The sequence below is a fragment of the Chenopodium album genome, chromosome 6 (assembly GCF_948465745.1).
Source record: "Chenopodium album chromosome 6, dcCheAlbu1.1, whole genome shotgun sequence".
Taxonomy (NCBI): domain Eukaryota; kingdom Viridiplantae; phylum Streptophyta; class Magnoliopsida; order Caryophyllales; family Amaranthaceae; genus Chenopodium; species Chenopodium album.
In genome coordinates, this window is record NC_137839.1 from 73653684 (window position 1) to 73665463 (window position 11780).

At 41.4% G+C, this 11780-nt stretch overlaps 1 non-coding gene across 1 annotated transcript; it reads left to right on the forward strand.

Annotated features, from left to right (window-relative positions):
- Nucleotides 1–9792: 9792 nt before the first annotated feature.
- On the forward strand, nucleotides 9793–9898 carry LOC145637554 (small nucleolar RNA R71). The gene has a single exon (XR_014114326.1). It is a non-coding gene; the product is annotated as a small nucleolar RNA R71 (small nucleolar RNA).
- The last annotated feature ends 1882 nt before the right edge of the window (nucleotides 9899–11780 follow it).

The following is an 11780-nucleotide window of genomic DNA, read 5'->3' on the forward strand; positions in this document are numbered from 1 at the left end:
AGACACCATGGAGTACGTCAAAAAATGCGATAAATGCCAGAAATATGGGCCAGTAGAGGAATAAACTAGTCGTTAATTGCTTATCCCAAGATCAAACACTATTTATAAAATCCTAAACCAACCTAAAAAAAGTATAGGTAAGTATAGGGTCGAACCCAAAGGAGTTAGTTGGTGTTCTCTTTAGCCTAAAATAAGCTATTTCGGAGATTGAAGTGAGAGAATGGTTGGTGTTATGATAGCAAAATTAGACTAATAAAGTAATTCAATAAGCTAAATGCTAGGGATATTGGTTCCACATGCTAATTCAATAATTGTGCTAATCGACAATTTCTTCGTTTGATTCAAGCATTGCAAAGGACAAACAATAGTAGCAATCAAGAGAATTCAAGAGCTATCTCCTAGAGGCCAAACTAGGGGTCACTATGAATGGCTAATCAAGGAAATTCACAATCAAACTCAATCAATTAAAGCAATTCTCAAATTGATGGGTCATGTCATTAAGAAATGCAATGCAATCTAGATTCATCTTATAGGTTGATCATTCCTAATCTAATTAATCACATGCAAAACTATGTCAACCAATTTAATTGCAACAATTCAATCAATCAAAGATCATCAACTAGCACAAATTATCAATCAAGCATGCTTCCCCTTCTCCCTAGAAACTAATCTACTCACTAATCATGGTGTAAATCAAGAACAAATCACTAGAATTAGCATTGATCATCATTCTAAATCAAAATCAAGAGAAAGCAATATCAACTACAATATCCAATTCAAATCCAAGCAATACTAGCAATCAAAGATGAAACTAAATCAATCCAGTAAGAGATGAACTAGAAGAAGAAAATCTTACTAACATTAATGATTGAAAATGACGAAATCCAAGCTCAATTGATCCAATGTTGAAATACAAATACAATACCAAGAACTTCTCTCTAACTTCTCTCTCTAAAATTAAGCTAATGAAAATTATCTAAAAGTTATCTTCAAAAAGGAATTACAAGTGTATTTATAGGCAAAGAAGAAAAACGGGATTCCTGCGCCCTCTCCAATAAACCCCGCGCCCGCGGAAAAATGGGTACGAAACCCATTAAAAATTCCGCGGGCTTTCTAAGCAACATCCGCGCCCGCGGCAAAAACGCCCGCGCCCGCAGCAAAAGCGCGGCGAATCCCCTGCTCCCAAAGGATGATCAGAGGGTCGCGGTCTCTCTGGTACGAGCGGGCTCTCCAATCTACCCGTGCCCGCGGCAAGCTCGCGGCCAGACCGCAGAGAGTTCCTGGTCGAAATCCGCCAATTTGGTGCATAAGAGCCTGCGCCCGCGGCCTTCAGTACCGCGCCCGCGGTAGACTGGCAGGGCTTGATGCCCTCTCCATGACCTCTCTGATCTCTCTCCGAGCCGATTATTTACTCCTTGCTTAGTCCATATAGCCCATCTTGATTCCCTTGCAGAGACAAATCCTATGTACCTACAAAAACAAACAACGAAAAGAAATAAAAGGGAAAAAGAACCAAATAAAAGGAAAACACGAAGAAAACACGAAAAACACAAGGAAAGAAAGAAATAAAGGGATTAAAGGAAAAAGGATCCATGCCGCTCATGCAAGAATATGATGAAAGCTTGAAAAAGTATGAATCTCACATGGTTGTAGCAAAAACTCACTAAGGTTGTCAAATCGAAGATAGGGAGCAACTACCAACATGCCATAAACAAGTAGAATCCGGCTTCATGATCCCCCTAGTTCTAGACAACTACCCTAGCATGCTTTATCCTAGAATCAACCAAACGTATTCTCAAACCGTGCATACCATGACCACCTAGTAAGGTTATTATTCAAAAGCAAGAGTCCAATGTTTACAAGTCCGAGTCAAAATAGAAAGAGTGAAAAATAAAGCCTCAAAAAGCTATGCACAAAACCAAGAACAAAGAGAAAAGAAAAGAAAATAAAATATGGAAAACCAAGATAAAGGAAAAGTAGGAGAACAAAGAAAAGGACAAAGATGCAATCATAACACGTATTTTCCAATCGACAAACAAGCTGTCAAATGGCCACATCGCCAAAGACCCCAAACACACTAGGTGTTATAATCATACATCCTCAAACCATTCAACTCTCCTAAAACTAATCCTAATCTAAGTAGCCAAGAAAAGTAAAGGAAGAAAAGTAATGAGATAAAACAAGAAAGGCCTCACCAAGCGTCCAAGCTATGCTGCAATAATAAAGGAGCAAGAACGACCTCCTCTAAGAAGCTTCGAAGACCAAAGCAGTGGCTATGAGCAAGGTGAGAAAAAGAAAAGAAAAGGACTATATACAAAATGAAATTGTTAGTAACTTCCAAACAAAAGCAAACAAAAGTAAACTTACGCGAAAACTATGTACAAAGAACTAGAGAAACCATCATCATCATCAATAAAAGGGACCACAAAACATCATCATCAAAAACCAATACAACAAGATAAACAACATACCAACGAGACTATCAAGAGCGAAGCAAAAGAAATCCATCAAAGCCCTTTCAAACACATCCCCAAGAGTCCAAGGTGCCTCCCCAAAAACCTACCCTAAAACATCCTATTTGAATCCCCCCGTACAAAATAAGGGCATCGACCGCGATGCCTAAAAACATGCAAAGCTAAAAGGGAGGAAACAAAAAGGGAATCAAACAACAAAGGGGGAAACTATTGGCCACTAGGGCCGGCACCACCATCATCCACATCCCAACCTCCGGTATAACCGGGAGGGAACCCATAATGACCCTTAAAAAGGTCAAGTTGAGATGGGGATAATTGGTCAAAAGGCTCCGGTTGAATACAGAGCTCGGGGTGAGTGGGGTAAACATAGTAACAGTCGGGGTCACCCCGATAATCACCCCCCCCCCGAGACCCGGTAGTCATAATGACCGGACTAATCTGGGAAGTCACGCCTTGGCTCATCGGGGTTCGCAACCCCGGGCCAATATGGGTACGTGGGGAGGTTGTCACCACCCCGAGATGGCACCGGCCCTTGTTAGGGCGGCACATAAGGGTAGTTCACCGGAGGAGTGACCTCCCCCCTACGCACACTAGCGTCATATAGGGCGCTAGTTTGAAAAGACAAAGTTTGATGGTTCGAATACATACCTTGCATGCTCAATTGCATGCGCTCCATATGCTCACGCATAGCCTCCATCTCACGGAGATATGCATCTCCTTGGTTGTCTTGTCGGTGATGTTGTTGCCATCTTTTTCCTCTTTGTTGCAGTTGTTGTTGTTGTTGCTCTTCTTCATCGTCACCACCTTCTCCTTCTCCACCTTCACCATCATGCCCATCATCATCATCATCGTCCTCATCACCATCATCCTCCTCCATAACATTCTCAACCCTCCCGTCATCCTCGGGAATCCTCCAAACAATCCTAGCCTCTCGAGTGATTGAGGTGGCAGCTGGGTTTGGGAGCATACAATGGTGCATATTACGCACTAGCCAAGAGTACCCACCGTTTCCCTTAGACTTAGAAACGAAGCGCAAGATGTTAAGTTGCTTCATATCTAAATAGATGTCTTCACTCTTTCCTATCGGAGTGCAAGACCTAAGGAAACGCTCTTGCTTGAAATAATACACCAATCTAGTAATCATACCACCACAATGAATCTCACCCGTCTTTTTCCCATTGGCGATCAACTTACAACAATTCATGAAAAGATACCCAAAATTCAACCTTGGCCCCAAATCCGTCCTTGTAGCCATCCAAGCACCAATATCTCCTCCTTCGAAAGCTTCCCAAGATCTTGCTTACTAAACACTGTATATCCAAGAATCCGGTGGAGAATACGAAGAGCCGGGTGAATGATCTCGCTAGCAAGCGATTCCTTAGAGTCAAACGACTTCTTCCTAGATATGGCTTTCCACCAAGCAACCTCATTGTATTCGGTCTTGTGAAGGGAAACCAAGGGCTCAAAGATGTCGGTATTTAGGTTGAAACCAAGGGCTTTGTTGAATTCCGCAAGGTTCATTGTATGCTTGGAATTGAAAAGTTGAAAAGAGATGATGTAGTCGGTATCCCCCGTCATATTAAACTCAGAGGTGGAGAAAAATTCAATGCATGGTTCCAAATAAGTTCGGGGGGATGACTTTACAAAATCAACCAAACCAAGATTACGGAGCAAAATGTGAAGATCGGCATCAACACCCAATTTTTCCATATCCTCTAGAAAATAGTTGCGGGAAGGTCTAAATTTCCGGTATTTCATTTTATTATAGATAGGGGTGTGTTTAGCCCTGTTATGAAATTTGAGAGCGGGTAAAGGAGGAGGTGGGGCATTATCTTGAGTAGTTTGGGTTTGAGGGGGTTCGGTGTTTGAAGGTTGGCTACGAGAGGATTGGCCGGGTGATTGGTTTGAACTTCTCTTGCAACTCTTAACTCTCCTCAACAAATCCATAGTTCACAAGACCAACCAACACAATATTCAACACTACCACCAACGTGAACAAACCTCCGTTCACAAGACCACCCAAAACCACCACAAACTACAAAGTACCTATTACAAGCAACAAACAACCAAAAATCCAACAACAACCAACAATATTAACAATCTATCACAAAAAAGAAGCACAAAAACATCCAAAATAATTCCAAAACCACCATACAAACAACCAAAAACATCATACTCAAGCTTAATCAGGGCCACTCACAACCAATGCATAAAAATCAATTGAAATTGACAAAAATAAAACAAAGGTGAGAAGTATAACAAGATTGAAGACTCAAAGCAAGCACAAAACCGAGTAAACTCGAAATTCCTGAAGAAAACCACGAGAAAGAAGGGCAAACTTGATGAAAATGGAGTATGAAGGAAGTTTGGATGGAAATTTAAGAGAAAATAAGGGTGAATTCGAGTAAAATTGAGTGAAAGAGATGATGTGAGGGTTAGGGTTTGAGAGGAGGAAGAGAGAGAATGGGGAAAATTAAGAGTGAAAGGGAAAATAAGAGAGGAGAGAGAAAGAGAGAGGAACCGGGCTAATTAAAACCCAGATCCCCGCACCCGCTCCAATATTGCCGCGCCCGCGGAGAGACCGCGGGGCAACCGCGGAGAGTTTCTGGAAAAATCCGGAATTTTCATACCTGACCATGGGCCGCGCCCTCTCTAATTCGCCTGCGCCCTCTCCAAAATTGCCAGCCGCGCCCTCTCTAAATTTCCCCCGCGCTCTCTCTAAGGCACCCGCGCCCACGGAGAGCTACTGATCCGATTCCCACAATTGAAAGCAAGGGCACCCGAGGCCTCTCCAAGCCCGCGGGGTGCCCTCTCCCCTGCACTCTAAAACCTCTTATCACCCTCAACAAACACATTTAGTCCATATATGATGAATGAAGGCACCCTACCAAACAAACCAAAAACACAAGGAAGGGTAAGAGCAAAAATCAACATCTTTGGGAAGGCGTTGTGAACAAAATGAGATCCGTTATCGCTTATCACAGCCTTAGGCACGCCAAACCTTGGGAAGATAATTTTGTTGAACAACTTCAACACTAATTTGTGGTCATTAGTAGGGGAGGCAATGGCCTCAACCCATTTAGAAACATAGTCCACAGCCACAAGTATGAACTGATTACCATATGAATATGGGAATGGTCCCATGAAGTCAATCCCCTTAACATCGAACACCTCTAACTCAAGAATGGGTTGTTGAGGCATCTCATTCCTCTTGGAGATATTCCCAACCCTTTGACATCGGTCGCATGACTTTACAAAGCCCAACGAATCTTTGAAGAGATGTGGTCACCACAAACCACATTGAAGAACCTTAGTGGTGGTTTCTGAAACGCCCATATGACCGCCACTTGGATCCGAATGGCACATCTTTAGAACACTTGGCACCTCTTCATTCGGGACACAACGCCGAAGCAAGCCATCCACCCCGCATTTATACAAGATTGGTTCATCCCATAAGTAATGTCTTGCCTCCCTCTTAAGCTTCTTCTTTTGGTTCTTGGAGAAAGAAGGTGGAAAATCCCCACATGCTAGAAATTTCACCAAGTCGGCATACCATGGGAGATCCTTAACCTTAATGGAATACAAGACATCATCAAGTATTCTATCTTCAATTGGTAGACCATCATCATGAATTTGATCACCCTCAAGGCAAGAAAGATGGTCCGCCACAACATTTTCCGCACCCTTCTTATCCCTAATCTCTATTTCAAAAGTTTGTAATTCAAGAACCCAACGAATCAACCTTGTCTTGGACTCTTTCTTGGCAAAGAGATATTTGAGAGCCGCATGATCCGTGAAGACAATGGTCTTGGAACCCAACAAATAACACTGGAATTTCTCGAAAGAGTGAACAATGGCCAAGAATTCTTTTTCCGTTGTTGTGTAATTCTTTTGGGCCCCATTTAGTGTCTTGGACATATAGTAAATGACATAAATCTTCTTGTCCCCACGTTGTCCCAAAACACCTCTAATTTCCCAATCACTAGCATCACACATCAATTCAAAGGGTAGATCCCATCTTGGGGCTTGAACAATGGGGGTAGAGATTAGGGCCTTCTTCAATCTATCAAATGCTTCCATGCATTTATCATCAAAAACGAACTCAACATCTTTTTGAAGATCATTAAGGGGCTTGGCAATGAGTGAGAAATCCTTGATGAATCTTCTATAGAAACCCGTATGACCCCAAAAATGATCTCACTCCCTTGACACTCACCGGAGGTGGAAGCTTCTCAATAACATCAATTTTGGCCTTATCCACCTCTATTCCTTTATGAGAGATCTTATGCACAAGCATTATCCCTTCCTCCACCATGAAATGGCATTTCTCCCAATTCAAGACAAGATTAACCTTTACACACCGAGCCAAACCTTTCTCAAGATTAACTAGGCACTCTTCAAATGAAACCCTACCTACGGAGAAATCATCCATAAATACCTCCAATTCTTCCTCCAACATGTCTCCAAATATGCTCATCATGCACCTTTGGAAAGTTGCGGGGGCATTACAAAGGCCAAAGGGCATTCTCCTATAGGCAAAGGTCCCATAGGGGCATGTAAATGTTGTCTTCTCTTGATCTTCGGGGTGGATTGGAATTTGGAAAAATTCCGAATAGCCATCAAGGAAGCAATAGAACTTGTGCCTTGTTAGTCTCTCTAACATTTGATCAATGAATGGAAGGGGAAAGTGATCCTTTTTGGTGGATGTATTTAGACGTCTATAGTCTATACACATCCTCCAACCGGTGACCGTCCTAGTTGGAATGAGCTCACCACTCTCATTCTTGACTACGGTTATACCCCCTTCTTAGGAACGACATGAACGGGAGAAACCCACCTAGAGCTTGAGATGGGGAATATGATTCCCGCATCCAAGAGCTTGGTGATATCTTTTTTCACCACCTCTCCCATTTGAGGGTGTAGCTTTCTTTGTCGTTCAATAGAAGGAAGGGTGCCTTCCTCAAGCGTTATGTGGTGCGTACACAAAGCGGGGCTTATACCTTTAAGATCATCAATAGTATAGCCCAAAGCACCTTGGTGCTTTCTCAAGACACAACATAACGCTTGAGCTTGGCTCTCGCTCAAGGATGCACTAACAATTATGGGGTAAGTGGAATTTGGGCCTAAGAATTCATACCTAAGGTGTGATGGTAGAGGTTTGAGCTCTACCATAGGCACACCTTTACCTTCTTTTGTTGCGGCCGCTTGCAAAGCTTCATGGCTTGAGATCTTCAGGCACAATTGTTCATCCACTTACTCCATGCTTCCATTAAGCAATTCCTCATACAATGCTACCTCCTTGCATGGTACACCTAGCTTGTCTTTGTTCAACAAAACATTCTCAAGAGCATCGTTAGAGGTGAGCAAGTGCTCATGCATGGAAGACACAACATGATCAAGAGAGTCAATCATCATGCAATTTTCAAGAGAAGAAATTGGATATTTCATGCTTTCATTCAAATCGAATTCTATGACCTCATCTCCTACCTTAAGGGAAATCTTTGCACACTTTACATCTATCATAGCACCCAAGGTAGCAAGAAAGGGTCTACCTAGAATAATTGGAATGGTAGCATCTTCATCCATTTCTAAAACAACAAAATCCACCGGGAACACAAACTTCCCAACCCTCAATGGAACATCTTCCACTTTACCTTTTGGAAACTTGATTGACCTATCGGCTAGTTGCAAGGTAATGTTAGAAGGTAAGAGTTCCCCTAGATCAAGTCTTTGATAAACCGAATATGGCATTAAGCTTACACTAGCTCCTAAGTCACATAAGGCATTATCAAATTGCATCTTGTTAATAGCACAAGGGATGGAAAAGTTTCCAGGGTCTTTCAACTTAGGTGGCATTTTGTTCACGATGATCGCACTACAATTTTCAGTCAAATTGATTGTCTCCACAACATCACAAGTCCTCTTTCCGCTCAAAATGTCTTTAAGGAATTTGGCATAATTAGGCATTTGGTTGATCACATCGGTGAAAGGTAGAGAAAGGTGAAGTTGTTTGAGCATATCAATAAATCTCCCAAATTGCTCATCCAACTTGTGTCTCATGAATTTTTGGGGATAAGGGAGCTTGGGTTTCACAATCTCTTTCTCTACTCTCACCTCTCTTGGTGTCTCAACCACAACCTCATCTAAAGATGCTCTACTTCCCTCATTCTCAACCAAAACCTCCCTTGGGACCTCCTTGTTATCACTCCTCCTTGGCAATCTCTCCTCAAGAACCTTACCACTCCTTGTAACAATAGCATTCACGGGTTTCTTGGGATCTAGGCCTTGGGAAGGTAAAGAAGAAGGGCTTGCTTGGTCTTTCAAAGCACTAGCAAGTTGAGAAATTTGGTTTTCGAGCATTTTGTTGTGGGTCATCATTTCATTGAACTTCTTGTCACTAACGGCCATATATGTGTTCAACAACTTGGTTTGATTTTCAATTATTTCCTCCAAATTGGTCCTAGAAGAAGAAGATTGTGAATATGAATTTTCACCTTGAGTCTTTGGAAAAAATCCGGGTGGGGGACCTCTTTGAGAATTATTTTGAAAATTGCCCCTACCTTGATTGTTCCAATTACCTCTATTTTGATTTTGACCATAACCTTGATTATGGTTTCCACTACCTTGGTTATGATTTCCATAACTTTGGTTTTGATTACCATAATTTTGGTTTTGATTTTGACTACTATAACCTTGATTGTTATAGTTGCCACGAGAACTTTGGTTCCCTTGGTTCCTATAACCACCACCTTGGTTATAGTTGTCAAAATTACCTTGGTTTTGGTAATTCCTATTCCATTGACCTCTTTGATTATCAAACCTTTGCACATTATTATTTGACACATAATTCACATGCTCACTCTCACTATTATCAAAATCATCACCACATTCCGGAAAAGCATGAGGGCAATTACAAGAGTCATGATCATAAGATCCACATGCATCACAAAACAAGCAACCACTAGGCATATTATTTGAAGAGGGAGGGGGTTGAGAGTTAGAAAAGGTACCTCTCCCCTTAAATTGGGAGAGAGAATACGAAGCTTGAGAAGAAAAGGAACCTTCCAACTTGGCCTTGATTGCGGTCATTTCTTTCCCCAAGTTTGTCATTTGTGAGGATAAGTTGTTGATCGCATTTAGATGGTCTATAGAGTACACCGAAGAGCCACTCTTGCTAGTTGAATCCCTCTCACCATCTTGCCAATCTCTATAGTACTTAACCACTTCCTCTATAATGTCTTCCACTTCCTCTTCCGTCCGATTCATTATGGGACCTCCGGCACCACCATAGAAAATTTGAATGACTTGATAAGTTGGAATTCCGTGGTGGGGACATTCCTTTTGATACTCTTTATACCTCTCCCATGCTTCGTAGAGGCTTTCATTAGGTCTTTGCTTGAACCCTTGAATCAAAGCTCTAGCCTCCGCCATTTTCTTTTGTGGGTAGAATCGGGACAAGAATTCCTTGGTGACTTCGTCCCATGTTCGAAGGGAATTTGGCTTTACGTCCTTATCCAACCACTCCAAGGCTCGGCCTATGAGAGAAAATGGAAACAACTTTTTCCGGATGAATTCTTGAGAAACTCCGTTCACTTTGATAGTGTTGTAATACTTTTCAAACTCCTTGAGATGGTTCAACGGACTCTCATTCTTAGCTCCGCTATGTTGTCTCCTTTCGATCAAAGCGATCATAGCCGGCCTAATTTCGAAGTCATTCGCCGGTGTTGTAGGTGGAGCAATTCCACTCTCAAACTTGTACGCACCGGGAATTCCCAATTCTTTCAAAGCAACTCTTGGTTGATCTCCCATGCCTATTTCCTCTTCAAATCCTTCTTCGCTTGAAGAACTAAATTCAAAGGATCGACTAGCAATTCTTCTCCTTGAAAGAGTCCTTTCGATTTCCGGGTCAAAAGGCACAATGGATAGATCACGAGCTCTATGCATGCAAAACTTCAATGAAAATATTAGTAGCACGACTACAAATGTAGCCTTAAGAAATAAAATCTTTTTGTATTTTTTTTTCAATTAAAATGAAATAGACTCAACAACTAAAGCTAAGCACCAATTTAACTCCCCGGCAATGGCGCCATTTTGATAGAGGAATAAACTAGTCGTTAATTGCTTATCCCAAAATCAAACACTAATTATAAAATCCTAAACCAACCTAAAACAAGTATAGGTAAGTATAGGGTCGAACCAAAAGGAGTTAGTTGGTGTTCTCTTTAGCCTAAATCAAGCTATTTCAGAGATTGAAGTGAGAGAATGGTTGGTGTTATGATAGCAAAATTAGACTAATCAAGTAATTCAATAAGCTAAATTCTAGGGATATTGGTTCCACATGCTAATTCAATAATCGTGCTAATCGACAATTTCTTCGTTTGATTCAAGCATTGCAAAGGACAAACAATAGTAGCAATCAAGAGAATTCAAGAGCTATCTCCTAGAGGCCAAACTAGGGGTCACTATGAATGGCTAATCAAGGAAATTCACAATCAAACTCAATCAATTAAAGCAATTCTCAAACTGATGGGTCATGTCATTAAGAAATGCAATGCAATCTAGATTAATCTTATAGGTTGATCATTCCTAATCTAATTAATCACATGCAAAACTATGTCAACCAATTTAATTGCAACAATTCAATCAATCAAAGATCATCAACTAGCACAAATTATCAATCAAGCATGCTTCCCCTTCTCCCTAGAAACTAATCTACTCACTATTCATGGTGTAACTCAAGAACAAATCACTAGAATTAGCATTGATCATCATTCTAAATCAAAATCAAGAGAAAGCAATATCAACTACAATATCCAATTCAAATCCAAGCAATACTAACAATCAAAGATGAAACTAAATCAATCAAGTAAGAGATGAACTAGAAGAAGAAAATCTTACTAACATTAATGATTGAAAATGAAGAAATCCAAGCTCAATTGATCCAATGTTGAAATACAAATCCAATACCAAGAACTTCTCTCTAACTTCTCTCTCTAAAATTAAGCTAATGAAAATTATCTAAAAGTTATCTTCAAAAAGGAATTACAAGTGTATTTATAGGCAAAGAAGAAAAACGGGATTCCCGCGCCTTCTCCAATAAACCCCGCGCCCGCGGAAAAATGGGTACGGAACCCATTAAAAATTCTGCGGGCTTTCTAAGCAACATTCGCGCCCGCGGGTCTTCTAGCCCGCGCCCGCGGCAAAAACGAACGCGCCCGCTGCTAAAGCGCGGCGAATCCCCTGCTCCCAAAAGATGATCAGAGGGCCGCGGTCTCTCTGGTACGAGCGGGCTCTCCAATCTACCCG